We start from the raw sequence: 27987 nt of genomic DNA, 5'->3' as shown, positions 1-27987 counted from the left end.
AAGAGGCCATGGAGCCTTTCCTAAGGCTGGGATTTGTCTTGCCCTTGTAAAATCTCGTTATGGATGCACATCTAGCAAAGTCTTCAGCGGCTGTCCTCAAATGACTTGCTTCCAAGTGTCCTCACTGAATTAATGACATTGTCCTGCAGTCATTACTGTAGTTTGAGGCTGGCAATCTGCAAGTAAATGTCCTATTTGCTGAAGTAACTTGGAGAATCTCCCATATAGGGTTCAACGTGATTGGGGCTCTCTTTCCAGTGTTGGTCTCCAGAACACTAACAGGGTCTTGCCCGCACTTCCATTTGTCCTGGTCCTTGAAAGTATTAGTCCGAGTGGTTTTTCATGTGCCCAGCCACTTTAGCTAGAAAAACCCATTTTTTAGCACAGAATCAGAGCAATTAAACATCAATTTGTGGAAAACCCAACTGGTGTTCGCTCCTATTCAGTGGTAAATATCAGGTTTTCACAGGGGAAAGTTTCCCAGACAAGAAGAAGTCTGGATGAGACCATGGTGTGTAGTGCAGTCACATGTGGCTGTGATTTTCTTTCAAAGAAACGCCTCCCCACACGAGGTTCAGATGGTCTGAATGTAAGAACCATTCCACATCATTTATGTTTGAACTGGCCTAATGTGTGGTTTTATGAATTAAAGCTTAGCCTTGGCTACAAGATGTCAGTCCTAGTCTTGCACGCTCCCTCTGCAGCATTAAAAAAAAATGATTTTCAAAATGTTGCCTGGTGTTTCCTACCCAAAGACTATGCTCATAATTGGGCAAAATGTTAACATCCATTTTGTTTCAACTGATTTTCAAATCCATATTCTGTTTACTTCTATAAATTAACCTGTCTTGAGCCCTATGGATGGGGAGGGCCCAAAATGCAAATCCATGCAGAAATAAATGGCAATTGTATGCTCGCCAGTACAAGATATTCCATGAAAACAGACAGTAATTATAAGCGCACAAAATGCCAAGAGAAACAGACACAAATGCTATCCTTAGTGCTTAAGGAAAAGCTATCCATAAATCTGTGTAATTGAGCTGACAATTATTTTAATCATTATTTTGATCATTTTGCCATTCCTGGCTTCAGATTCTGCCTCTAGTTCTCGACTGCACATTCCTTCAGCCTCTCTTGGCGCAGGGAGAGTTAAAACCAATATTTGTAGATAAAGAGGTAAACATATTTACATTCAGTTTTTCACACTTTATGCATATGTCATGCAGTGAATAGTTTTAGAGGTATGTTTGTACTATCTCTCCAGAATTTTTACAGTCTGCAGGACACAAAATCTCTATAAAGTGACTTATTGAAATAGAGGCAGATTGGTAAAACCGTTCCTCTCATATGAACTGTGAAGAATGATCCTCTAAATGAAATCAGGAAGGAACTGGACAGAATCTTGTTTAATGGTGTGACAAAATGAATCACTACTATTCCAAGCATCCATCACTGCTAAAAGGGGACCACAAATGATCTGTGAACTACTATATATTGATTACTCATGTACTACAAGTGTCGGATTTAATGTTCACACACCATGGAAAGGCGGCAGGGACAGATGGTGCCTTAACTCTTCTTTGATAGATTTTAATGGTGAAATATTGATTTCTATCTGGCCAAGGCCTGCTGTTAGGGGCCAAAGTCATTTGTTGGGTATAGCTGGACACCCAGTCTGCGAGGGGTAATCAATCATTTTTGGCAAGGCAGGTGAAATTCTGAAAGAGAAGCACCTTGGGCTCCCAAACTGATATCAAGATGCGGCGGAGAGACCAACAGATGCACAGTCCACACACACACACACAGACACACACAAAAAGAGCCTCCCTGAAATTGTGCTTGTAAAGAATTATTAATGATAAGACATGTTTACTGAGGAGAGCCACAGCGAATCAGAGCTGACATGAAATAGGCTGGGAGCCTCGGTGAGAAAATGAGCTTCTCGCTAAAAGGGACTATATTTTATTTAAACATCCGTCTAGGGCTGAAAACGCAGGTAATCTGTTGTGTTACAAGCCAGTGGCTGTTCTTGCCATCCAGAGAGATAACACTGAGGAGCTAATAGGAACACATCAATCACAATCAGCCTGCAATTCCAGCGGTGTCTTCTCTTCCTCGCTCCTTTTTAAGTTCCTTAATAACGATGATAACATAGTTCTGGGCTTGCGAGAGGGTTCCTTCCCTCTGAGGGTCGTATTCATAAAGTGAATAGGCTGCAAAGTCAGCATCTCACTCCTATGGAAAAGTGGGGAGGTAGTTGGGGGGGGGGGAGAACGGAGAGCACTAAGAAATTGACATAGGTCTATGATTGGTGTGCGTGTCTCTGGGTGTGTACATTCAAGTGTGTGTGTGTGTGTGTGTGTGTGTGTGTGTGTGTGTGTTTGCGTTCTTTTAATAAAGCTCTGACATTTCTTTGCCCCCCTCCTCTCCCCTGGGAAGAATATGATGCTCGCTGGCCTCTTAAGGCATCCCAGGAAAAGCCTCAATGAATATTCTTACATTCAAGGCGAAGGCGACGAAAAGCCATGTGATCTGATTAGCGAATCCGTGTTTGTTCTTTTCCTTTCCTATAATGACATGGGATAGCGACAGGGCCATGGGTCAGACCGTTGGTCGATCTAGTTCAGGAGTGCCTACACTGACTGGCAGCTACTGTCCAGGGTATCAAGCAGAGGCCCCTCTGCAGATGCCAGGAACTGAACCTAGGACTCTCTGCATGGAAAACAGATGTTGCACCACTGAGCCACACTTCCCCCCCAGTATCAAGGTCAGACATTGGCTCACCTAACACAGCAGTGTGTTTACGCCTCCTGGCAGTGACTTTTCATGATCACAGGTTTCGGTGGTTCTTGGTTTTGTTACCTGAGATTCCCATTTTAAGTAGGATTTTAATCTGTGACTTTTTGCATGCTAGGTGGCTCCTTGGTAAGTCCTTCACTACCGAAAGCTTTCCCTCTGCTCCCAGAATGCTGACTGAATATGGCTGCTATTATGGGAGTGAGGAAAATATATTCTTCATATGCTCAGAGATGTTTTCTAGGATCACTTCACATTTTCATGACGAAACCTAGACTTTGGAAAGAGATCCTGGGCCTCAACCCTGGTTAAAACACAGCTTAAAATGGTAGAGTGGGACTCAACTCTCAGTCTGTATAACAGGGAGAATAATACAAAGTGCATCTTCCCCGAAGAGGCAGGTAAAAATGAAATATTGTAGAGCACTTTGCATGGTTAAAGTGCTGTATAAATAACCATAATGCTACCTAGCCATGCTGGTCAAGGCTGATTTTTCGTTTAGATTATCTTGCTTATCTAATGATTTTTGCTTCACTGCTCAGCTCGATTGTGTTCACTACGTCGGCAGGCTATTAAAATGTCAAGGCACATTGAATTGTTGTTATCAGGGAGAGAGACCTTTCCAATCAACCTGTGTTCTCTGGGTTGCATAAATGCGTAGCTAGCTAGGCAATGTCTGGAGGGCTGGAGGGGAAGGGCGGGCGGGGGGGGAGATGGGGAGTCAGATTCTCCCCGAGACAGATTCAGCCTTGTGTGCGCTTGTGCAGGTTAATCCAGTGCAGTAATAAAAATGCCATCTTTTGGAACAGGCATGAGACATTTCGCTCGTTTGCATTTGCAAGGGAGAGGAGGGGTGTGTGTGTGTGTGTGTGTGTGTGAGAGAGAGAGAGAGAGAGAGAGAGAGAGAGAGAGAGAGAGGAGTGAGCTGCAACTTATCTCCCTTGTGTGATACACCACCACCATCCTTGTAAAGAAAATAGAGGGAGGAGGAACCCTGGGAGGGAAAATCACTGGCCTCGCATACTAAGGAGCTTGCTGGGCTGAAGGAGAAAAACAAAGGCAAATGTCTTTGCCGTGTCGATGCCTGCCTTAGGGTTTGATAAGAAAATAAGTTCACTGTCCTGTAGGGATAAACACTAGAGACACTCCGGTATCATAATATTGAACCAGGCCTGACAGGATGATACAAATTCAGTTTATTTGGAGACACATGCACACGCACACACAAAAATCCCTCACCACTCTCTCCACCACCTTGTTCATATAATTGTGGGACAGTTTATTACACAGAAGTACATCAGATATTGCCAGGAATCGATCTTTACTTTTCTTCCGTCGTAAACTACACAGTACATCATATTGGAGGGAGAGAGGGGTGGGGGGAAGCAGGTAATTCCCTGGATTTACTTCTTGTTTTTGGTTTTGTTTAAATCATTTCACAAATATTTTGCTTCTTTCTCTGCATGTCTGATTCACTTTCATTTTAAACAGATGGGTTTTTGAGTGTGTGCGTGTGCATTTATTTAGTGCTTAAATGGTTTGGCGTGCTGCATAACTACATCAGCATCGGGGATCATTAACGTGGCTGAGACATTATTGTTAGTATTAATTGTTCATCTTTGCCACCACACAGACACACACAGCACACGCACGTGTGCGAACACACTTTGGTCTGCAGCACTGCAAATTTGTCCACATGGTGCAATGGAGACAGGTACAAGCTGACTCTACACATGTGCTTGTGTCAAAGAAGATATGCTTGTTGATTTTGTAGAGCTCAGCTGCTGTGCACACAGGTACACACACTGTACACTTGTTGAACTGCATGAAAATAAGTGTACAAGTCTATAGCTCAACTATTTTGTGCAGAGGAACAAACATTGCATACTCGCTGAAGGTAATGTGTGAACACTCTTGTAGAAGACAGAACAGATGCTTGAGGAAAGACATAGTGTTTAGCAAGCCAACATTCAAAGCCCACCATGGTTTCTCTCGCCAACACATCCTCCTTAGCTCTGTTGCCAAGCCTACTTCTCTGCTTGCTGTGTGGCATATGTGGAACCCTGGTCAATTACAAGGAACCAGGGGACGCATGTGGTGCTGTGGTCTAAACCACAGAGCCTAGGGCTTGCCGATCAGAAGGTCAGCGGTTCAAATCCCCGTGACGGGGTGAGCTCCCATTGCTTGGTCCCTGCTCCTGCCAACCTAGCAGTTTGAAAGCACATCAAGTGCAAGTAGATAAATAGGTACCGCTCCAACGGGAAGGTAAACGTTCTCCAGAAGAAGCTTAGTCATGCTGGCCATATGACCCGGAAAAACTGTCTGCGGACAAACGCCGGCTTCCTTGGCCAGTAAAGCGAGATGAGCGCCGCAACCTCAAAGTCGTCCATGACTGGACTTAACGGTCAGGGAACCCTTTACCTTTACCTTTACCTAGGAGGAGGATCAGAAAGGAAAGGAGGATAAATCTCTTGCTGCACAAGTAAAGGTATTTGAATGCTCTCTGAACCTGGTATCCCAATCCCTGTAATGAGGTGGCCTGCTGTGTTCTGTAATGGCTGAAGCTTTGTTTGCACTAAGTTTGCAGGGAGCTTAGACAACACTGGCCATTTATTGAGCATTCATTCTCATTTGCTTGTGGGGAGTTAATTTGATGTGACACCAAAGAAGTATTATCCCACACTTTCCAGCACATTTCCCCAACACTTTCCTTGAAGCAACAAGTCTGCTTTTTGTGGGGTTTTTTTTTGGGTGGGGGTGGGGGTGGGCAGGAGCATGTTTGTTGAACAAGAGCTCCCAATCAACTATAACCAGGCAATGTGAACTTTCCAGCATCATGTGATTGAATCTCACCTGAAAACAGTGGCAGTCTGGAAGCATCCCTCATTAGGGCAACATAGAATAATAGAATTGTACAGTTGGGGGAGAACACCCTCTGCAAGGCAGGAGCCTTTTGCCCAACCTGGGGCTCATGTCTTATTGTATAAGCAAGCAATGCATGGGAAGTTGTCATTCATTCCTGTTCCTTAGGCCCTGACTTTACAGGTTGCTGAGCTTCATCAAATTCTGGTATTGACATGCTATTGGTGGTCTGCCATGCACATTAAGGGGCTTGTTTCTGTTTTAACATGTAATTTCTTTCCTGAAAAATTTCCAGGTTCAGTGCCAAACTATATGTGACATTAATAGCATGAGTGCAATTAACATGATGCAGGGTTTTCTGTTTTCTTTTTAGGAACTAGCAGCTGGGTGTGTGTGAATGCAGCAGTGTGTGGTGGGCTAGATTCAGCCTCCAACACTGGTATTGTTACTGTTTCATAGCAGTTGGCAACTCAGAGATTTCATGGTTTTGGAAGATCCTGGACTCAGGATCCCTACCCTTTCTTTGACATACACGTCATCAAACTCATTGGTATGTGTACAAGTGTGTGTGTGTGTGTGAATGATTCCTTACATACCCTAAAGTTGTGTAGGTGTATATATTCAGATGGGTACTGAGACAGTGAAAAGCAACAAGTGTGATAATCTGGATGCATCCTGAGTCTCCCCAGATCAAGTTTAAAAGAAGTTATAAAAAGATAAGCACTCTGACATGTGTCTGGCATTATAAGATGGCCTGTTTCATTCAGATATACAATACAGTACTAATACTAATAGTTCCATATCCCAGCCAATTCAATTGGAGGGGGGAGTTCCAGAAAGGGAACTAACCCCCAAGGTGCTAGTATTTGCCATTCACAAAACATTGCCTGCCTAATTGGTGATGAAGAGGTTAAAAGCAAAAATGGCTAGGCTAGTGTCCCTCCACCCCCATGCCAAGTCACTTTCCTTTCAACGCAGTTATGTCAAAGAAATCCTTCCCAAAGATGGAAGGAAGATAAGATACCAACAATAGAAGAATGGCAATCAAAAATGATGGACTATACAGAAATGGCAAAACTTACAGAAAAGCTCAGAGACGATGCCACTGAGAAATTTAAAAAGGAATAGGAGGCATTTATTGTATATGTACAAAAATATTGCAAACAAGTAGAAACATTGGCAGGCTTTGACTAAACACTTGCAAGCAGTTAAAATAAGATAAAGTTTATGGAAGGAAATTTGAACTGAAACGATCAAAACTGATGATATGTAATTAAAATAAAATAACAGGGATAAGAAAAAAGAGGTTTAAGTATACTTATGCAGAAAATATATATATTCAATGAACCAGGAAAGGAAATAGAGGGAAGTCAGGAGGTTAAAGAGAACCTCCAAAAATATGTTTTTTATTTTTTATTTTAGTTCTTATATTCCATGTTGGATATTTTGTATTTCTCATTCTTCTTCTTTTTGATGGAAAATAATTGTTGAATTTGAAATTGTAAAACCAATAAAAATTTATTTACAAACAAGGTGGAAAATGCTTTTTTTAAAAAAAGTGAACTCACAAAACAGCCTGGAAGTACCCTATGGATGGCATAAGTGTGATAAAAATCCAAATTAAATGTAAAAAAAAAGACCATGGGCTGGCATTTTGATGAAGACACTGTGTGAAGGTAGGGATAGCCTTCCAGGATCACAGCAAAGGTCCACCTATTGCAGCATCCTGTTGTCTTGGTGACCAAAAGTTCTCAGCAACTGGTGTTCAAAGGCATACTGCCTTGACAGCAGAGGTTGAGCACAGCCAACATGGCTAGTAGCCACTGATTGCCCTATCCTCCATGATACTGCAAAAAAATAAAAAATGCATGCACAAGAAGCACCAATTCCCATCTAGACGCAACCTAAGCCAGGTACCATCACTACATTTTGATGCAACAAACATTTGCAATATACATTGCATAAATAAGAACTTCCCTTTGTCTTAATATGAACAGTAGTAAAGGGTAAAGGGACCCCTGACCATTAGGTCCAGTTGTGACCGACTCTGAGGTTGCGCGCTCATCTCGCTCTATAGGCCGAGGGAGCCGGCGTACAGCTTCTGGGTCATGTGGCCAGCATGACTAAGCCGCTTCTGGCGAACCAGAGCAGCACACGGAAATGCCGTTTACCTTCCCGCCGGAGCGGTACCTATTTGTCTACTTGCACTTTGACATGCTTTCAAACTGCTAGGTTAGCAGGAGCAGGGACTGAGCAATGGGAGCTCACTCCGTCACGGGGATTCAAACCGCCGATCTTCTGCTCGGCAAGTCCTAGGCTCTGTGGTTTAACCCACGGCGCCACCCGTGTCCCTTAATATGAACAGTACTTCCCATCAATCTCAGTTGGTGACCTCAAGTGCTATGGAGAGATGGGAAAATAATAAATAATTCTTTACTAACTTACACCACACCACCCATTCGTCTATAAACCTCTATTATGTCTTCCTTTAATAGTCTCCCTTTTTTTCTAAATTAAAAAGCCGCAAATGCCCATTTTTTCATTGGGATGTTGTGTCAGCTCCTTGATCATTTGGGTTGCCCTCTTCACACCTTTCTAGGTAGGCAATATCCTTCTCGAGATAGAGTGACCGGAACTATAAACATAATTCTAAGCGATGCCATGCTATGGATTTATATACGGCATTATGATACTGTCAGTTTTATTTTCAGTTCTTTTGTAATCCTTAACACAGACTTTGCCTGCTTCATCCCTGCTCCACAAAGAGTTGATGTTTTTATTGGGCTATTCCCATGACCCCAAGATCTCTTTCTGGGGTAGCCATAGCAAGTTCACATCTCACCTGTGAATATTATTGTGCTAAGATATATATGTAGAGAGAGAGAGAGAGAGAGAGAGAGAGAGAGAGAGAATGAATGAATAATTTTACACTTGCACAGCTTTAAACTCTTTCTGGAGTTGCTCACAGTCTGCTTGAGTTTTCTTCACTGTGAATAATTTGGTTTTTTTGCAGACTTGACTAGTTCACTGCTCCCCATTGATTACAGATAATTTATAAGTTAAGCAGCACTAGTACAAATGGAGGTCCCTGAAAAGGTCCCACTCCTTACTTCCCTGCATTTTAAGAACTGTCCATTTATTCCTACTCTCTGCTTCCTGTTCTTTAATTAGTTTAAAGAAGCATCAAAGGCCACGTCCTCCTATCCCGTGACTGTTAGGTATTCCTGAAAGCTTTTGTTTTGGGATGTCCAAATATTAACAGATGGGCAAGATCACCCACTTCTTCCTTTCACGTTTCCTCTGATTTGGTCCTAGAAAAGCACCAGCTTAATAGCACAACTCTCATGTAATATATCAGGAACATGCCAACTAACATGTGAAAGGGGTAGAGAACTGGAAAAAGACAAGGTGGGTCTGGGGGACCTCGGGGGGGCCACTGTCTTGTTTATGTTCAGGAAACATTGCTTTGGAGGTCAGTTTCCAAAGGGAGTGATGAAGTTAATCATAAATCTTAACCTTTTGCCATATCTTTGCATCTTTACTTGTGCACATGAAATCTAGAAATGTCACACACACACACACAAAACAATGCAGCGAAGCTATCCATTCGCTTGTATTATGAATCTTCATTATTTTCTGCTGAATTGAGTGTGTGTCTTCTGCCGATTTGATTCAGATCAGTTTGTAGTTCTACTACACACAGTGTAAATCAATGGAGTGAAATGTTGCCACTGACAAGCGTTTACAATATGGGCAATTCTTAAGAAATTCTCTCTCTTTGACTAGAGCAGGCTTTATGAGCTACTGAAGCATGGCACACATCACCATCAGCCCAGGGCATTGCTTTAATACCATGAAACCTACTGATTATGAGAGATACCTGTGGCACACATTTCTAAGGATTGGAAAAGGGCTGCGATTAGATTGTTTTGCACACTTTCTCTGCTTCTAGCTGTAGTGTGAATGCGGATATGACACCTCTTTCCTGGTATCAAATTGGCATCAATATGCATGCCTGCCAAAAGTCCTTTGTTCTTATGGCTGCTATTATACTCGGAATGTGTCGACATAAGACTTTCCCAGTGTTGTGTGATGATCTGTTCTGTATTGCTGCAGCTGTTTATGGAGATCAGTAGAGAATATGATATCAAGCAACTACAAGACAGGCTAGAGCAGGAATGAAGAACCATTTTCAGTCTGATGGCTGCACTGCCTTCTGGGCAATCTTCTAAAGGCCACCTGCCAGAGCCAAATGTGGGCGGAGCAATGAATGCAAATTTTACCTCTGTACAATAGGCTCTTTGCGTACTCTTCCCTGTCCTCTGTCCACAACAACAGCAAAACACACTTCATAAAACAATCATATGAGAAACATTATTTTAGAAAGAAAAAAGAACCATGATCAAACCTAAACAAAAATAATATAGCAGTCCGCCATCTTAGCTGCTGGATCCCAGAACACCCAAGTCCCAATTAACTAGGTGAACAGTTATGTTTTGAATTGCCATGTGAAATGGGGAACAACCACACTTCCGAAGATAGATACACATCTGTGGTGTCACCAACCAGAAACCCCTGTCTTGGGCAATCATCCCACGAATCATTGCTGGTGGTGGACCCACAAACAGGGTCTCCCTCATTGACTTTAAAGCATGGATCTGTAGTTATTAAGGGCGACACTCAGCTAAGTACTTGTTACCTAAACCATTAGTAGCAACATTTTGAATTGGTCCTGGTTGGTTACATGTAGCCAGTTCACAGCTTTCAGGATTGGCCATCTCACTGCCCCACTTAATAGTCAGGCAACCACATTCCGCACTAAAAGAACAGAAGAGAAATGGTTATATAATTTTTCTCTCTCTCTCATGTCTTTCAATGAACAATGTTTGCTGAGCTCCCTTCTGTTCCCCCGAAAATCTCCCTTTGGATTTAAGACTATGCTGAGAGCTGTTAAGCAGCTAAAATGTATGCAATTTGTTATAAAATTGTCCTATGTTTTAAGTGGCTCTTTAAGGTGAAAAGAGACTGTGTATATGTGTGTGTGTGTGTGTGTGTGTGTGTGTGTGTATTGGGGGGGGATCCCAGAATTTAATTAGAAAGCTTTTCTATATAGAAAAACTGCTTGTAAAGTAGGTTTAGCACCAGTGTGGATTCCAGCTGAGTATTTTACTAGAATCTTTTGGGATTTACTATTTGAAAGGAACGGCACAAAAGATTTGTGCACCCAAAGCAAAATTACTAACAAAATGGCCAGCATGTTCTCAGATCACCAGTGATTGAAAAATGTCTGACATCCCTCACCCCACCTCTGCAATATTTGCAAGAGCAGCAGCACAGTAATTAGACTATGGCTGGATCACGTGTAAAAACCCACAGTGGAACTGAGAGGAATTGTACTGAGAAAGCTTCCAAAATGGAAGAGTTTGCAGACCATGCCAAATAAATTTGCAGCTTTGCCTGCTTCTTTGACCACAGTGAAGCATCCACTTCAGATGGAAGATTCTGGAGAGTGACACTGACATGCTAGAGAACAGAGCTGTGAGTCTCACAAGGCCTTCCTTGCATCACCTAAATTGGATTGGCTTCCCAGTGCACAATGGCGCCAATGTTAACGCCTCCCACTAACCCGGCCCAGTAGACCAGGATACCAGGTATGTGGTGGTGACCTCTCCCCTGGTGACTCCTATTGTCAGCAGTAAAATCTGCTGGGCAAGCCATAGTTCTAGACTCAAGCCAAACCCAAAATGACCTCCTATGTTTCAATTTGTTTAATTGATCTCTGTTGTCAGGATTAGCTTGTCCATCAATGTGAAATGCACATTCAGTGTTCATCTGGATTTCTATTAGCATGTCTTATAGCACTGGCTACAAGGACCCATCTGAATTATGTTCACTGATGATATTGATGATAATAGCCACAGCAGCTAATTAAACTATCATTCAACAAAAGTTCCCAGGGCAGTGATAGCGATACTACGTGCTACAATATAACATAGATTTTCCAGAACCGTGCCTTAGTGCCTGCATCAGCACACACAGTGTCGATTGTGGAAACAAAGAAAGCCAGAGAAACATCTCAGAGAAACATCTCATGTATATGGCAGCAGCTGCTCTGAAGGATCCACCAACCCATTTTTTAATTTTAAATTTTAAATGTAGTTAATTTATGGAAAGAGACAGCTCATGATTAGAAGTTATATACTGCACACCCAGCACCACATATCAGAGGTAGCCTTTCAGATGGTGCTACATTTCTGTCAAAGCTGACCAGAAGATGGAATCCAAGAACATCTGGAAGTCACAGGATAGGCTTCCTGGGGCAAACCCAGCACAATTTAGGAAGAGCCTGTAATGAATTCAGTGATCAATTCAATTTCTCTTCTGCAAGGACGTTATTATTTGACATAAAACCTGAACACAGCAAAGCACTGTTTTACTTAGAGTCAAATCCAGGCATAGGCAAGCTAACAGAACCAGTGGTCAGGGATGATGGGCATTGTAGTTCCAAAACATCTGGAGGGCCAAGTTTGCCTATGCCTGGTCAAACCCATGAAAAGGAAGAGAGCTGCTAATGTTCCTCTTATATACACCAGGGAAGCTACTTTGGTTGGGTAAAATGGTGCTTGTTTGTTTTTATTGGGATTACATGGTACAGTACAGAGAGAGCTGTGGCACTAAGAACCAAATATAGCTATAGGCTCACTTCATTGGTTTGCAGAGTTAGATGGGATGCCAGTATAAATGACATATATATTTGCAGGTATAGTTTTGATACAAGATATGTCTGTCCTCTGCATATATAGCTTGTACTGCAAAGTGAGAGCATTTCAGAGTCCTGGTAGACTGATAAAAGGGTATTTAGTTTCTAAAAAACCCCCAATGCCCTTTAACTTCAGAGTTTAAATGCCCAAGAGAAAGTAACTGTACAATACAATTTCTTAATTCTGTGCTGCAGCATCAGGTAATAAACATCCCATAAATCATGCAGTAACTGGACAACACACGTAATGTTCAGTAAAAACATGGTATGAAAGTATACAAATCATTATCAATTAGTCTCCCAGACCAAATATTAATTACATGGGTGTCAGGGACTCAGCGGGAGCGCAGGGAGGAGGGGAGATGGAAAGCGAGGGGGAGCAATCCGAGGGCAGCGTAGGAGAATATGACAGCAGCTCGATAGATTCCATGAGCCTCTCCAGCGAATCGGAAGATTCACAGAAGGGGGCGCCGATGGGCAGGACAAGGGGCGACCCAAGGGGGACACCCCAGAAGCAAGGGGCCAGCGGGGACTCCCAGAGCAGCAGTTGCAAATCAGGACCAGCTTCCCCACCAGAGCGTAGTGGGGGGGAGGAGTTCCAGGTGTCAGAGCCCACACATGCACCACCAGCGAGAGAAGATGAGTCAGGGTGGACCACGCCTCCATCAGAGAGCGAGTTAACGGTTAAGAGGAAAGTTGCAGGCTGGGCGCGCGCGCCAAGTTCAAAGGTACAGGCGAGCGGCACAGAAGGTAGCCCGGATAGGGAACCAGGTCCTAAAGCCCGCCGGAAGGAGGGGCAAGAATCGTCAGGGTCAGCGTCAGAGGAGTCCAGGAAGGATGAGACCCTAGCGGGCAGGAGGGCCCAGAGGAGAAAGGAATTTAGGAAGAGGTGGAGCAAAGCGAGAGTCTTAAACTGGTGTGGAGGGGGAGGAGACTCAGACAGGACTTCGCCGGTCTAAGGTCGGGACGTAGAGCTGCACGCTGCGGCTTTAAAATGGAGACTGAATCTCAATAAAGACTTTTGTACATAACTACAGCCTAGCGTTGGTCCTCTGTGAGCTGGGACCTGGAGGCAGCTCTGACAGTAAGTCCTGTCTCAAATTTCAAAGAACCTCGCAACGTGAGAGGACGCAGCGAGGGGCGAAGATTGGTGCTTCGCGAGCTCACAAAAGCAGCACAAGATGACTACAGAAGAACGACTGGCAGCTTTGCAAGAAGCAGTGGTACAACTTAACGCAGAAATACGAGCGGCAAGGAGGAGAGAAGAGGAATCAGATGCTGTCTGCAAGGATCTGCAAAACAGGTTGGAAATGTTGACTAAACAGGGGCCACCGGCAGCCAAATCCGAAGGGATCGGGCTCGGGAAGAGAGGGGGGAGCCTGGTGTCGCATTTCGATGGGAGTCTGCAGCAATATCCTAACTTCAGAGCAGACGTAGTTTTTGCGCTAAAGTTGCTGGAGAAGGACTTTAGAGATGAGCAGGAGAAAGTAGGCTTCATACTAACGCATCTCCATGGAGAAGCTAAAGCGTGGTTGCGCAATCTGTGGAGAGATAATGATCCAGCCCTCCAAAACGCAAAAGCCTTCATTAAGGCGATGGACGCTTGTTTTTTATCAGAGATAGATGTGGATGTCGCTAGAAGAGAGATTCACGGTCTGAAACAAGGCAGAGCCACTGTAAGGCAATATCATTCCCGCTTTTTTGCATTGGTCAACGCGCTGGGATGGGAAAAGGACTCAGCGTCCGTCAGGGACCTGTTCTGGGAGGGGCTCAACGGGGCTGTGAAAGACGAAATCGCAAGGGGGGAGAGGCCACGGAGCACTCAAGAAGTGGTCCAGAAGGCGCTGACGATTGGGGTGCGGCTGGAAGAACGTCCCTGGAGCAAAGATGAAGGGCGTTGGGGACGCACGCCAGCAAGGGCACCTCCTTTCTTTCCCAGAGACTCAGCGCGCGCTCAATCCACGCCTCCACTGGGAGGGGGAGAGGAGCCGATGGAGATAGGTGGTGCCAAGGCTCAGTCAGCGACCAGAGCCCTCACACCAGGAGCAGCCAAGGTGAAGCCTCCTAGAGGGAACAGGAAGTGTTACATCTGCGAAAGTGCTCAGCATATGGCAAAAGAGTACCCCCAGAGGCTCCACAAGCACAATGCAGCCTCAGCAAAAGTAACAGAAGCAGTTCAGCAGAGGGAACCACAGCAGGGAAACGACGAAGTCTGGCTGGAAGCAGAGCCGCTGGGGCCCAGCCAGACGAATCAGTAAAGCAGTCCCCAGGAATCTTACAGCCCACAGACCCCCTCCCGCCCAAACCAGTGGTGCAGCTCACCGCAACACTCCAGCTTCCCAATGGGCTCACCATGGAAGTGCCTATTACCATTGACTCTGGTAGCAATGCAGACTTTATGGGGGTGGATTTCATCAAGCAACATAGCATAGCGCTCCTGCCTGCCACGATGCCCCTGAAAGTAGTGACAGTCGATGGAAGAGAATTGCTGGGGGGACAGGTGGTACAGCAAACGCCGCCAATGGTGATGCGCATTGGAAATCACCGCGAAGTCATCAGCTTCAACGTCACCCAACTGTCAGACACGCCCATAGTGTTGGGCATGAGCTGGTTGGACAGGCACAGCCCGGCATTGGCATGGTACCAGCGTAAATTGACCTTCTGCTCCTCCTACTGCGCAGAACATTGCATCATGACTAACCAGGAGGACGAGGGGCAAGAGGATGACCCACAGCTACAACTGGGCATGCTGCAAGCGGTACCCGACAAGTACAAGGCGTTTTTGGAGGTCTTCTGCGAGAAGGAAGCGGACAAGCTGCCTCCCCACAGACCCTACGACTGCAAGATTGACCTCCTGCCGGGGGCAACGCTGCCGACCGGAAAACTGTACTCCATGTCTGAAGACGAACTGCAAGAGCTCAGGGAGTTCATAGATCACAATTTGAAGCGGGGATTCATCCGAGAATCCAAAGCAGTGGGGGGCAGTCCTGTGTTCTTTGTGAAGAAGAAGGACACGCCCCAGAAGAGGCTTGTAGTTGATTTCAGAATTTTAAATTCGAAAACCAAGCCCACGGCTTTCCCGATGCCCAAGATCGACGACTTGCTCGCGACGGTGAGGAAGGGACGCATCTTCACCAAGCTGGATCTACGAGGGGCGTACAATCTTATACGCATGCGGGAGGGCGACGAGTGGAAGACGGCCATGTTCACGCCCTTGGGCACCTATGAGTATAGGGTTATGCCCTTCGGTTTACAAAATGGCTCCCACTGCTTCCAAGCATTCATGCATCACGTGTTAGCGGGGCTCCTCTACAAGAAGTGTGTCTGCTTCCTGGACGACATTCTGATCTTCTCGGAATCGCAGGAGGCTCACGAGGGAGATGTCAAGGAAGTCCTGCAAAGACTACGGGAGCACAGGCTTTACGCCAAGCTGGAGAAATGCCAGTTCGACATGACGGAGGTGGATTTCCTGGGCTACAAGCTGTCCGACAAGGGAATCGCCATGGACAGTGCCAAGGTACGATCAGTACTGGACTGGAAGAGCCCGCGCAATCGGAAGGAGGTCCAGAGGTTTGTCGGCTTTGCTAACTTTTATCGCAAGTTCATCAAGGGTTTCGCTATGCAGACGGCGGCCATCACGGACACCCTCAGCTCCAAGAAGAAGAAGTTCATCTGGACGGAGCAGGCGGAGCAGTCCTTTCAGAAACTCAAGCGTCTTTTTGCTTCCGAGGAACAACTGCTGCATGTGAACCCCAGCAAGCCCATGAGGGTGGAGACGGATGCCTCCGACAGAGCCGTGGGGGCAGTCCTGTTGCAGCGAGACCCGCAAGGGGATTGGAGGCCGTGTGCTTTCTACTCCAGGAAACTCAGCAAGTCGGAGCAGAACTACACCATCTGGGACAGAGAGTTGCTGGCCATTCATGCAGCATTCAAGGCGTGGCGGCACTTCCTCATCGGAGCCAAACACACGGTGCAAGTTCGCACGGACCATAAGAACCTGGAGTACTGGCGCACGGCGCGGTTCCTGAACCAGAGACACATCCGCTGGGCGGAGTTCTTTGCGGATTTCGACTTCAGGATAGAATATATCCCCGGAGACAACAACGTCATGGCTGATGCGCTATCCAGGGAGCCGCAGTATCTGGAGGAAGCAGCACCGGTAGCGGCCAAACACATTTTCGCACCCAAGGCGTGGGCATGCGCTTCTGCCACAGTAGACCTGGAAGCGATACGGCGCGAGCTGCTAACAGATTCCTTCGCGCGCTCCAAGATGGAGGAGGTGCGCAGCGGCACGGCAAAGGACGACGAGTTCCAGATACGCGACGGACTGCTCCTCCGCAAGGGGGCCATCTACGTACCGGGAGATGAACTCCGCGCGACAGTACTGCAACAGCTACACGACGCACCCAGCGCCGGACATTTCGGCAGGGAAAAGACAGTGGAATTAGTAGCCAGAGACTTTTGGTGGCCCAAGATGCGGGGAGAAGTCGCGGATTACGTCACGAGGTGCGACACCTGCCAAAGGGCCAAGCCAGTACACAGACCGCCGGCGGGACTGTTAGAACCGCTACAGACCCCGTCCGAACCGTGGGAGAGGGTAGCCTTGGACTTTGTCACTGACCTGCCCAGCTCGAGGGGCAAAACAGCAGTACTCGTGGTAGTCGACATGTTCACCAAGATGGCGCACTTCATTCCTTGCGCGAAGGTGGCCACAGCGGAACAGACAGCCAAGCTGTTCATAGACCACGTGTTCAAGGTGCACGGCCTGCCACGGTCTATCCTGTCCGACAGGGGGCGCCAGTTCATCTCGAGTTTCTGGCGGAAGCTGATGGGAATCCTGAACGTCAAGGTCAACCTAGCGTCGGCAAGACACCCGCAGACCAACGGACAAGCGGAGAGGGTCAACGCCGTCATGCAGCAGTACCTGAGATGTTACGCCAACCAGCAGCCCTCGACCTGGGTGGACTATCTGCCCCTGGCCGAGTTTGCCTACAACAACACACAACACGTGTCCACGGGGGTGACACCGTTTTTTGCCAACCACGGGCGACATCCCAGGACCTTCCCGGGCTTAGAGAAAGAGGGGGAGGGGGAGCCACAGGGAGCAGAGGCATTGGCAGAGGAGTTACAGGAGGTCCATGAACAGCTCCGTAGACAGTTAGACCTAGCAAAACACGTATACAAGATGCAAGCAGACAAACACAGAAGAGTGGGGGAGGACATACGGGTAGGGGACTGGGTCTGGTTAGCGGCCCAGGCAGTGCCGGCCAGATCCTTAGCTAAGAAGAAGCTAGGACACAAGCAGTTGGGCCCTTACCTAGTCGAGGCACAGATCAACCCAGTGGCTTTCCGTTTGACACTACCGGAGGGTTCCAGAATGCACCCGGTCTTTCATAGATCGGTGCTAACGCCCTACAAGGCACCTCACAGGTTTCAGGAGCCAGGAACAGCTCCCAGTCCGCTTAGAGATGCACCCATGACAGGGGGGTCGCCGAGGGCGGGGCCACTCAACGAGGTGACGGAGATTTTGGACTCGAGATGGGGGGAAGAGGGCGTCGAATATCTCATCGCAAGGGAAGGTGCCCCGGCCAGCGCCAACAGCTGGGTGCCGTACTATGCGGTGGAGGAGCACTACCTCAAAGACGAGTTCCACGCACTCTTCCCACACAGGCCCATGCCGGAGGATTATTTTGATGAATATCTTTTCACCCCCACACTCTCAGCCAGTACGTTTCAGGGGTTCTCCTCGGCTGAGGAGACGGTCCCAGAGACTACCTCGCCGGAGGGGTCGGTCTCAGACTTGGGTGCGGAGCGCTCTTATTGGTGGGACACTCAACCCGAGGAGGAGTGGCGCAGGAGACTGCTCAGAGGGCCCTGGCACGCAGACTACCCAGAGGAAATGGGGGAACAAGGGGGCATGGACGGGTTGGGGGAGGATCCTGGTTTCGAGCACGCCGGCAACGAGATGGAAGCGGAGGAGAGCGACGTCGATGTACCCGTCACGGACTGGCAGCATGCCAGGGGGGAAGACCGGTATCCGGCAGACACCCCCATAGCATTGGAGCACCCGGAACCCACGCCAGAAGAGGGGGAGGGGGGAAGGGGGGGCTTCGAGGGGGGGATGGATGTCAGGGACTCAGCGGGAGCGCAGGGAGGAGGGGAGATGGAAAGCGAGGGGGAGCAATCCGAGGGCAGCGTAGGAGAATATGACAGCAGCTCGATAGATTCCATGAGCCTCTCCAGCGAATCGGAAGATTCACAGAAGGGGGCGCCGATGGGCAGGACAAGGGGCGACCCAAGGGGGACACCCCAGAAGCAAGGGGCCAGCGGGGACTCCCAGAGCAGCAGTTGCAAATCAGGACCAGCTTCCCCACCAGAGCGTAGTGGGGGGGAGGAGTTCCAGGTGTCAGAGCCCACACATGCACCACCAGCGAGAGAAGATGAGTCAGGGTGGACCACGCCTCCATCAGAGAGCGAGTTAACGGTTAAGAGGAAAGTTGCAGGCTGGGCGCGCGCGCCAAGTTCAAAGGTACAGGCGAGCGGCACAGAAGGTAGCCCGGATAGGGAACCAGGTCCTAAAGCCCGCCGGAAGGAGGGGCAAGAATCGTCAGGGTCAGCGTCAGAGGAGTCCAGGAAGGATGAGACCCTAGCGGGCAGGAGGGCCCAGAGGAGAAAGGAATTTAGGAAGAGGTGGAGCAAAGCGAGAGTCTTAAACTGGTGTGGAGGGGGAGGAGACTCAGACAGGACTTCGCCGGTCTAAGGTCGGGACGTAGAGCTGCACGCTGCGGCTTTAAAATGGAGACTGAATCTCAATAAAGACTTTTGTACATAACTACAGCCTAGCGTTGGTCCTCTGTGAGCTGGGACCTGGAGGCAGCTCTGACAATGGGTTTTAGCTTTAGTTTGCACATCCTATTTTAACGTTTCTGGTTTTGAGGGGGGGCGGGGTTGTTAACATGTAGTTCACATTCAAATAACAAATATTCAGGTTTGTTATTTATAATTCAGCCATTAGAACCCAGGCATAGAGAAATTGGTTATACTGAAAATGCAGAAAATTAATCCCAACCTTTATGCACATAATACAGCCTTACCTAACCCATTGCCTTCCAGATGGAGGCTAGAACTCCCACGAACTCCAACCATCATGGCCAATGGTCAAGAATGCTGAATGCTATAGCCCCAAACATCTGGATAACATCACATTATGGCACGGGAAGGGGCTTCACACTATTGAAGGGTCATAGGCAAAGCACTGCTGACCACGTTGCTGAGGTTGTATGGCTTTCTCTGCCCCAGCAGAGAAACTATGTTAACTATGGATGGATGTAGAGGAGGGCAGCATGTCTATGCACATTACCTGTCTGTGGAACACTGGGACTCATGGGAAATGTAGTCAAGAGCATCGGGAGGGTACCATGTTGACAAAACTTGCTAGAGACTGTTCTTGAGGTTGCAGTTGGATGTGAAAGATCTGTGACTAGAATATAAAATTAATAGCAGCTGAGTGATTGAAACTGTGTGAGGATTGCAGAACTGGGATGCAAAGTCAATCCTTTCCTCACACACTTTTTTCTAATTAAAATTGCCGCCACCTCTCCTAAAGGTGTTATTTGCCTTGATGGGGAAAAGCCTGCAGCTACAATATGAAGAAAGGGAAGTAGTATTCAAGAAGTGAATAATAATAATAATAATAATAATAATAATAATAATAATAATAATAATAATAATTTATTTATTTATTTATACCCCGCCCATCTGGCTGGGTTTCCCCATCCACTCTGGGCAGCTCCCAACCAAATATTAAAAACATAATACAGCGTTAAACATTAAAAACTTCCCTAAACAGGGCTGCCTTCAGATGTCTTTTAAAAGTAAGATAGTTGCTTATGTAATTCAGTATTTTAGCTATTAGGATGGTGGTTGTTTTGTTTGGATTTTATTATTTCCTTGTGTCACAACATATGTAGGGGGAAATTATTTCAGCTTTAGGAATAGCTCTCTGCAAGGTCCAACAAAAACATCTCAAGTACACTGAGCAGAAATACTTAGAGAGATACAGCACATCCTCTATCCCTATGTGTACCTAAAAATAGAAGGCTAACAATGTTGACACAATATAATGTTTAATATGGCTGGGTAGGTAGAAAGCAATATGCTTTTATTAACGCATGGATTTTAAGAAACTTGGTTCTCACTGGGTATGCTTAAATGCTAAAGCATAGCCATTTCCCTTTTAGCATGGGATTAGTGTAAACAATTAGTTCTAGAGTAGCTCCAGCTACTATAGTGGGACTAATCTGGATGAAGCAGCTTTAGAATTGCATTCACTTGCGTCTAACCATAATCCTACCATAACTCTATGTGATTATAACTTACCCCCACTGATCTGTGTATGTGCCTATGCAAGCAATATGAAGCCAGCCACAGTGGAAGAGGTCCTTACTGCAGGCTGAAGGAATAAGATTTATGAAAATTGCAATGTTTATGAGATTTTACATGTTCCAACTAGAAATAATACTCTAAAAAATGGCTTTCATTGTGGGATGGCTGCAAATTCATTTATTTAATTGGACATGTAAATGCTCTTTCCCTTAGGGTTTAAGGTAGGTAACAGGGTTAATATCCTTCCTTACCCTTGATTTCCAAACACCAACAATACCACAAACAATTTCCGGAAGTTGCAATGAATTGGTGTTCATTGAGACTCAAGGGGAGCATAAGTCCAAAACCATAAGAAGGCCTCTTTGTGTGCAGATCTTCTACTTTAGAGAAAGGTGACAGCTTACTGGTAGGGCATCTGCCTGACATGCCCAAGAGCCCAATTTCAATCCCCTGGCATCTCCAGATAGACTCTTTCCTGAAAGCTTGGAGACCCACTATTTGCTAGTGTAAACAACACTGAGATAGATCATGGACCAATGGTCTGACTCAGTATAAGGCAGCTTCCTATCTTTCTGTTGTTCCTAGAGGTTGTGGTGGAACACAGGGTGGTTTCAGCTTCTTAGGTATGCTGTGCTCCTGCCATTGAGTGACTGGATATTATGAATCATGTTCTAATCATTCAGTTCCAATGAAGCCAATGGTGAAATTCAAATATGTCAGCTTGGTTTCATTAGGTATTTCAGAATGTTTTCATACCCATCAATTGCCCCATAAAAACCAGGACATTCCATTTCTTTCCGCCACATACAGCGGCCATTTAGGGTACCTTTCTCTTGCGCAATTTTGGGCCAAGATCTCGTCCTGGACAAAAGCATTTTTTCCAGGTCTGCAGTCTCGCACAGGTTATGTGACTTGTACCGGATTTTGGACCTGGAAGATGGTGTCCCGGATTTGGGCCAGGTTGTGTTGGAAGGTATGTATTTTGTGTAATGAATTGCTCAGTCATTATTAATTTGTAATGTTTTAGGCCCTGGAAACCATTAACCAAGGAATTTATTGTGGTTGAGAGACTGACATTGGGGAAGGAGAAAAAGAAAAGGTTTATACCCATTTCCTGCATGCTGCGGTCCTAATCCAATAGGAATTGTGGAAGGACTGCAGCTCAGTGAGAGAGTTCATATTTTGTATGTAGAAATCTCAGGTCAAGTCCCTGTTACTTCCATAATAAGCAACTTTCTATGTGCCTGTCACCCTCAGTTGCTATTTCTTTAAAACAAGAACACATGGTAAGTGCAATCACGTCACATACTGTGGCCCTTAAGCCATGGAGCTATACCAAAAGCATAAAGCAGCAACTGCTTTAGCCTCTCTCTAATCAAGTAATTAAGACTGCAATCCTATAACCACTCACCTGGGAGTAATTCCCATAGAAGTCGCTGGGATTTAGTCTGAATAAGCATGTATAGCAGCTGTACTTTAACACTTAAAATGGCATCTAGGCTTGTGGATGATGTGCTGGTGGTGCAGAAGAATATAGTGTGCGGAATTGGCACTACTGCAAGTGTCACATACATACATGTTCCACATTTGTAATATTTTAATGTTTCACTATTTTAATGCTGTATTTTGTTTTTAAGTTGTAATCATTCAACTTGTTTTATTATTGCTTGTAAGCCGCTCTGAGCCCGGCCGGCCTTGGCTGGGGAGGGCGGGGTATAAATAAAAATTATTATTATTATTAATATTATTATTATTAGTGTATAATTCTGTTTTTAGCAAAGGTGCTGTAGTACTAATGGCCATCCCAGTACGGAACGCAGCGTCAGTTGCCCAGTGGAAAAACAAACATTATCAAAAACAGAGCATAAAGACAGGGGATGGTGTATTGATAAATCAGTTTTGCATCCTTAGAAACATAATGTGTGAAGAATTGCAAGCTACAGAGAGCCAAGTCTTTGCACTGCTAGCCAGATCCCAGCTAAAGCCCTGAATACAATGTGTCATTATGATTAATTGTGGGTAATGAGTGTTTTATGAACCTCAGAAAGAGAAGCATTTGTTTCCTGGGTCTTCCAGCTGCAGTTTCTTGTTTTTGTTTTAAAGCGTTAGCTGAACAAAGCCAAATAGATTATGAACCACCCCAAGATTTGTTCTCTCTTCTGCTGGAGAACAATCCCCATCAGGGCTGCTGGATCCATTCCTACTCACGCATGCATCCAGTTCAGGAGCTTCTTTGCATGTATGAGCCAGGAGAGCTGGATTTGAACCACCATAACACTGAAAATGTTTGTAGTTTCATTTCATTTTTTTTCCAAAGGGGAAATGAAAAGTATTCTACTTGCACACACAAAAAAACAAAGATCTGGTCCTGCCATCCTTTTGGATACTAATGTATACTGCTCCCTCTGCCTCCTCTCAGTGCATCCAGTTGCTTTTCTTTCACATAGTGGGGCAGAATCATGACTAATTGTACCCCTAGGGCAATAAGTGCTTATTATTCAAGAACAACTATATCTCTGAGCCCCACCTGAATTCCTTTTGATTGGGCATTCATGCTATGTCCTCAACAGTACTATTTTTCTAGAAAAAAAGGTGCCAGAATTCACCATGAACAATTCCCTCATTCTATTAGACTCAGGCACCCACCTGAGAGGTGCCGGAACTGAGTTCCTGTGAGTTCCCCCTAAATTATTATTGTTATTTATTATACCACCCTACACCTGCAGGTCTCAGGGCAGTTCACAGGATGAAATCAGAATATAAACCCACAAAATACATAATCAAAACTAAAACAACCCCAAAACTCCCCCAACACATTTTAAAAGGGCATAGGATATCAACCAACCAAAAGCCTGATTAAATAGGAACAGTATTATTATTATTGTTGTTGTTGTTGTTGTTGTTATTGCACCTGCAAAGGTTTTGGAGTAATCACACTACTTCACTTCCAGTCAGTGCATATCCTCTAACTTCCTCCTGAAATTCTGTAACTTTCTATACCACTAAAGTTCTGGTTTTGCTGTGTTACTGCCCCTCCGGACAGAAACAAACAAACAAACATGGTAGCACTGGGGAAGCATCACATAACAACCTAAAGCAGATTAATTCCACCACTAATTCACTGTGATTTTGTCAAGAACTTGTTGCAGAATAATCCCACAACAAAACACAAAGTCTGGAGGGACAAGCTAGTAATTGTGAAATACTGCGAGAAGATAAGAGTCGCCACAACAAGAGCACTTCCTTTCTGAAGTTTAATCCTGTGGGAAGCAATGAGGTATTTTTAAATTCACATGTGAATCTGACCCTTCAAAAACTCCAAAGAAGAAGAAATGATCATTTTTTAATCCTCAAAATAACTTGCGTTGGCATTCTTAAACATGGCATTCTAAATCGTCAATGGTCACTTATTGCCCTCACAACAACCTCGAAAGGATAGGCTGAGGTAAAGCATTGGCTGAAGGTCATGTAGTGAACGTCATGGCAAAAAAGAAAAAGAAAAAAGAAAAGGGACCGATAACTTGAAAATATTATCTAAAGCTTTAGCCACCATACTACACAGGGTCTTATTCTAACTCTTGACCCTTATCTTTTTGTCCTCACTTTGCAGAAACCTGAAATGACATTCCTGATCATGAAAAGTCATCAGTTATGTATTTTTAGATTCTGTACTTGTCATGGGGGGGGGGTGCTCTTTAGATGTTGCTGTGTATCAATATAAATTGAATTAATAATAACTATAATAATAATTAATATTATACTTCAAAACATGGTGAGCCAGACCTGCTATATTTTGGGCTTCTCTTGCTCACTCTGCTGAGTGGACTTCTGCCCTGATAACACCACTGAAAGCACTTCAGGCTCAATAACTCTAATCAAAAGTTAATTTGAGCCAACATTGTTTCCCCACTCCGTTTCCCCTCCCGCCTTTGGTTTACGAATTCATACAAGAGCACCTTGTCCTGAATTTTCAAATTACAATCTGAGAAAGAGAGGGTGTGGAAACTAGATGCTTTTTGCAGAATGAAAGGAAGGCTACTTGACATTCTAAATCAGAAATAGTGCTTTTATTGTTCTTGTTATTATTGTGTTGCTGTTATTGTCATTGTCAATATTTACAGCTAAGAATAACATTAAAAGATGCCCCTGATCAGGCCTTCATTTGCGCTAAGCTTCACTGGGAATTGGATTAAACGTTGTTTGTTTAAATATACTGCTTAATATGACAGTTTCCTTGCCATGTTCGGTGGAGATACAGGATGGGTACCGAAGGGTACAGCTTAAATTAATCGGTTAAGATTAACCATAACATCATAAAAACTTGAAATGCCTGCCAGTTCATTAACAGCAACTCTCCCAAAGACCTCAGAGATTGGGCAGGGCTATAAGGTATCAGGCGGTCCTTAAGGCAGCCTGGACCCAAGCTGTTTGGAGTCTTGTACATCAATACAAGAACCTTGAACCTGGCCAGGTAGCATATGGGCAGCCAGTGCAAGCCTTTAAGCACCAGAATTATGTGCTGGTGGCAGTCTGTCCCCATCAACAGTCTTGATATAGTATTTTGCACCAGCTGGAGTTTCTGGATCAGGCCCAAGGCCCTGTTTGTAGAGCGATGGTCAGTTTCTGAAGCTTGCAAAACAGTAATAGTAGCTTTGACCATGTGCGAAGTGCATTTCTTACACCACTGAGCAACCAAAGCCAGCTCCCCACACTTTGGAACAGACAGGTACGGAGAGCCCTAAATGTAGTAAATATTAATATCTTGTACACATGAATTTGAACAGCGGAGTCGTGTGGCCACTGTGACAGAAAGAGTATCTGTTTCCTGAAAAGAGACTCCAAGGTCCACCACTACCACATGGTGGCAGTCTCCCATGAAGTGGCCCTCTTCTCCCTGGCTCGTGGTGAATAAAATCAGGCGAGGCATTTAGATACCAAAGTTCAATCAGAGTCGCCTCGTCAAAGTTAAAGCCTAAGCAAAACAATAACACCTCACTGCCACATTTTAAGGTTCAATGTAAGATCTTCTGTTGACCTACATTTGCAAATTCTAGTATGCTTCTAAAAACCATTTTTGCTTTTGGTTCTCTAACTTCTGGGAATGAGCCTGGAGTGGAGCTGAACTCTATTTTGAACCACTCTTGCAAAGTTTATTCTGCTTGTGTTCATTGCTAGTAATGTTGCATGGGAACCTAAGTAAAGAGCTGAACTTAAAAAAAAAAAAACCCCTGACAAACCAGAGCTGAATAAAGCTACAGGTTGCTAGATATAAATGGAAAAATACTATATGTCTCTCTCTCTCTCTCTGTGTGTGTGTGTGTGTGTGTGTGTGTAGAGAGAGAGAGAGAGAGAGAGCGTACCATGAATGTGCATGGTGTTTTAATTCTGCAAAGTAACAAGGGGACAGGCCTTTTTCCCAGAGCAGGGATGGGGAATCTTTTTTAGGCTGAAGGGGCCACATGCCATTGAAGGGTGGAACATAAGCAAACATGGACAGAGATGCAAATGGGAATTTTACCTTTCTGAAGTAGGTTAGTTTACACACACACACACACACACACACACACACACACACACACTTGCTCATGTTCCATCAAGGCAAGCAAGAAGCATTAACAGACCTCAAGGGCACATTCCAGTGAAAACACTTTATGTAGGGTGTAAAGGAGGGCCAGTAAGGGGTGCATCCTGGGGAGAGTCCCAAGGGTCAGACAGAAGCACCTGGAAGGTTGCATTTGGCTCTGAGGCCTGAGGTTCCCCAGATCTGCCCTAGGATGCTTACACTTCAAAACTCAGCTGAGAGGGCATAGGAAAATGGAGGCAAGGGAAAATAGGAAATCCAATGCATTCAGCTCTGTTTCAATGGAGGCGTCTTCTACACATGTAGCAGAATGAGGTCGTGGAAGAGGTGTTGGGAAGCTGTAGAATGGATTATATGACTTCAAATTTTAGGGAGAGGATGCTGTTTTTAACTGCTGCCTGCACTGAGGGGGTGAGGGAAACCCTCCACACAAGCGGTAAACAAGCATGCAGTTCTAAGCTGCACCTTATTGTTGTAAGTCGCTTTGATGATTTTTGCAAATATAACTCGTGCCCACTTCCCAAATCTGTAGAATTTATTCTCCCTTCAGGGAATATTTGGCAATAGGGTACTCCCAATTTCACTGCCTTCAAAAATGGCAGATAATTTTTGGGGGCTGTTTTCTTTAATAGGCATGACCTCTAGGAGAAGAAAAGAATATAAGGGGAGTCCTGCTGGCTCAGGCCTGTGGACCATTTTGTCCAGCATCCTCTTCTCACAGTGGTTAACTGGATGCCTATGAAGCCTGGAAACAGGACCTGAGAGCAACACTCTCCATTTGTGTTTCCCAGCAACTGACATTCAGAAACATACTGGGAGTATAACATCGGCCTTACATCTCTAAAAATTTTACCTTACCGTTTTTTACTTAAGAGGGTAACAACACAGCTCCATGTTGAAAAATCAGCTGTAGTAGTATCTCGTTGTGCCAGAAGGTGGTGCAAACTCACTGCTCATTTCAAAAGTAGAACCTGCTTGCTTTCCGCTTTCCAATAAGCTTCTCTAGGCCTGAAAAGTGATCTGGGGTGGGTGCTGGGGGCAGACACCAGACATGGCAAGTTTTAACCTTAATAGTTTCCATAACCCCCACAAAACAGAGCAAATTCCCTGAGAACAAACAGTGAGAGATAAGATAGCTAAACGGAGTGGAAAGATCACAGCTTTAATGATGTTGCTTTAATTCAAGAGAAGAATTCCGAAGTGTAATAACAATTTTTTTAAAGAGCTATTATCTTATTATTATGTTTTGAAGACAGGAAGAGGTTTATTATTAGCATTGAACTGACGGAATATTAACTAACTTAGGTTTTTTTTACTACATTATATTAGTACTTTTGTTCTTTGAAACAAATGCTTTAAAAAGATGTACACAGACAGAATAGGGAAACTTCTGCTAACTATATATCCTGGGAAACTGAAATGGCACACAGTAGAAAAGTAAAATGTCCAAAATAAAAGGTATGAGGTAAACAAGGACAAAATGGAAAGAAATATATTTTAAATCTGTGATCAAGTAATTATAATAGTTCCTGCAAATTGTTTGAAAGAAGAATAAACCATTTTGTAAATTCATACACATACACATATATATTCTAATCAAAAA

The sequence above is a fragment of the Podarcis cretensis genome, assembly GCF_951804945.1.
Source record: "Podarcis cretensis genome assembly, chromosome: 1".
In the NCBI taxonomy this organism is placed as follows: domain Eukaryota; kingdom Metazoa; phylum Chordata; class Lepidosauria; order Squamata; family Lacertidae; genus Podarcis; species Podarcis cretensis.
This window is presented reverse-complemented; position numbering follows the sequence as displayed.